The following is a 3,288-nucleotide window of genomic DNA, read 5'->3' on the forward strand; positions in this document are numbered from 1 at the left end:
GCAGATACAGAAACAGGCTAAGACCCCAAGGAGGCAAATTCAGAATGTAAGATATTTTTATAGCTGGGTGACTTGGTTTCTGCAACATGTAAATGACTGGCAAGGAAAAAAGCAGGGGAGGAAAATTCCCACTTAACAGAGAATTAAGGCATAACTACCAAATATAATGAGTGGATTATATTTGGATTCTGGTTTGACCCAATCAAATGTAAAATCAACTTTTTGGAGGCAGTTGGAATATTTTTTATGAAAGGGCATTATGTGAAACCCTGAGAGTGAAAAAGCTGGTTTCAAACTGAACATTCAAAAAACAAAGATCATGGCATCTGGTTCCATCATTTCATGGCAAATAGTAGGGGAAACATTGCTAACAATGAAAAACTTTATTTTCTTGGGTTCCAAAATCACCGTGGATAGTGACTACAGCCATGAAATTAAAAGACACTTGCTCCTTGGAAGAAAATCTATGACAAACCTAGACAGTGTTTTAAAAAGCAGAGATGTTACTTTGACGATAAAGTTCTGTCTAATCAAAGCTACGGTTTTTCCAATAGTCATGTATGGATATGAGAGTTGGACCATGAAGAAGGCTGAGTGCCAAAGAACTGATGCTTTTGAACTGTGGTATTGGAGAAGACTTGAGTCCCTTGGACAAAAAAGAGATCAAATCAGTCAATCCTAAAGGAAATCAACCCTGAATATTCACTGGAAGGATTGATGCTGATGCTGAAGCTCCAGTCCTTTGGCCACCTGATGGGAAGAACTCATTGGAAGACTCATTGGAAAAGACACTGATGCTGGAAGAGATTGAAGGCAGGAGGAGAAGGGGATGACAGAGTACAAGATGGTTGCATGGCATCACCAACTCAATGGACATGAGTTTGAGCAAGCTCCGGAAGATGATGAAGGACAGGGAAGCCTGATATGCAGCAGTCCATGGGGCTGCAAAGAGTTGGACATGACTGAGTGATTGAACAACAAATTATGTGAAACAAAAGAATGATTGTTAATTTTTATTAGGTGGGATAATAGCACCATGGTTTCATAATTATATTGTTAGAGATACCTTTTGAATCATGTATGATAAGACCCTGATGCTGGGAAAGATGGACAGCATAGCGATGGAACAACAACAGAACACATGGTAAAATAACATGGTGTGAGGACTTTACCTTAAAAGACTTCAGCAAATGGAAAAAAAGAAAAAGTAATAGATGAACCAAGTGTGGCAAAATCTGAATAATTGTTGAGCCCAGTAAATGATATTTGGAATTTCCTGATATTGTTTTCTAAACTTCTAAGTATGTTTTAAAAATACATAATATAATTCTAAAACTAAAATTACTTGGAAAATAAAATATTAACATGACTTTTGGGGAAAGCATTGAAGAGACATTTGAAAACTATCTTGAGATATTGGTCTTCAGACAAAGGAAAAACATTGAAAACAGATTCATTTATATGCAGTTTTTCTGAAACTCTGATTACTCATTGAATGGTAAAGGTAGTACCACATTGGTTGACCTTGGACCTTGGTCTTTATATTAATAAGAAATACAGTGAATATAATTTGCATGCTATAGTTCCTGGGGAGGGGGCTCAAGGTTTCTCTCTAGTTCATTCCATTCCCAGGACGGTTTTTGGTTGTGCCAGTCAAGAGTCTGGGGCTGCCATAGCCCTGGGTGTGTTTTCCACAAGAGAAGTCAAGAGGTTAAAGGTTCTTGTTTCATATGGTTAAGTAATAGGATAGTCTGGGACATTTTTCTTCATGGGGGGAAGTATTTCACCTTCTCCACTTAAACCACTTGGGAAACAAAATGGGACAAAAGTGAGGAGAGTCATGGGGAAGGCCTCAGATCTCCTTCAACATGTCTATGATTTTCAAAATGTGCTCCATAGAATTCTGGCCAGCCCCAAATCATTTCAGTGGAGTCTGTAAAATCAAAACTATTTTCATTTTAACACCAAGATATATTTTTTTATCTTTTCCAATGTGTTGACATTTGCACAGGTGATGCAAAAATAGAAGGTAAAATTCTGGTGTGTGTGCATGCTCAGTCACTCAGTTGTGTTTGACTCTTTGCGACCCCATGAACTGTAGCCCACCAGGCTCCTCTGTCCATGCAATTTTCCAGGCAAGAATACTGGAGTGGGTTGCCATTTCCTTTTGAAAGGAATCTTCCTGACCCAGGGATTGAACCCAGACCTCCTGCATTGGCAGGTGAATTCTTTAACACTGAGCCATAAGGAAGCCCCAAATTCTGGTGCTTTAGTGCAAATCAAAACAGTGACACAGATATGGAGTCTCTATAACATATACTCTAGGAAAAAGAAGACAGTTTTAATTAAGAATGTCCTTGATGAAGCAGTAAAAATTACTGATTTTATTAAAAATTTACTTTTGATATGTACCTTTTAAATACTCTGTGTGGTAAAATGGCAAATATACATAAAGCACTTCTTCTAAATACTGAGTATGATGATTGTGTTGAGAAAAGATACTTGTGCAAAGCTTTGCATCATGAACTGACTGCTGTATTTCATGGGACATCATTTGTACTTGAACGACTGATTGATAGACAAACTCTAATTACCCAGAGTTGGGTATTTACAGGCATTTTCTTGAAAATGAGTCACCTTGGTCACTTCAAGGAAAAGGACTGAGTGGATTTTGGCCAATGACAAGCCAATAATATTTTTCAAATGCTCAAAAAATATTAGACATTAGGAAATTGGAATTTTGGAAATGTTGCCTTCAATTTGTTAGCTGGACAGTTTTCAAACTGAAAGGTATTTCTCATGAGATAAGCAGTGATTTTTTGATACTATAATATTCATATGTCACCGTTTGAAAGATGTGCATACAATAGTGACCACTTGATGACATTACAAAATCATACATGAGTAAAAGTTCCATGGGAAATGTAAGAGAGATCCATGGGTTTTAAATTGTATCAATGAACAAAAAGTTTATTAACAAACTTTCAAGATCCTACTTTGCTTTAAGAAACTACAACATGTTGAGTTTTTATGTAGTATCAGTAATATTAATAATTATCTGTAAAGATCATTAAAATATTCCTTCTGTTTCCAATTAAAATCTGTCTGAGGTAAGAGGTGAGTTTTTTTTTCATATGATTTAACTAAAACAACATATTGCAACAGATTGAATGCAGAAGTAAATATGGGAATTCAGCTGTTTCTAAAGAGATATTAAAGAGATTTCTAAGAATGTGAAACAATGCCACTAGTTGTCCTTGTTTAGAAACTATAAGTGAAAGTGAAGTC

Source organism: Bison bison, unplaced genomic scaffold (assembly GCF_000754665.1).
Source record: "Bison bison bison isolate TAMUID 2011002044 unplaced genomic scaffold, Bison_UMD1.0 scf7180017864141, whole genome shotgun sequence".
NCBI lineage: Eukaryota > Metazoa > Chordata > Mammalia > Artiodactyla > Bovidae > Bison > Bison bison.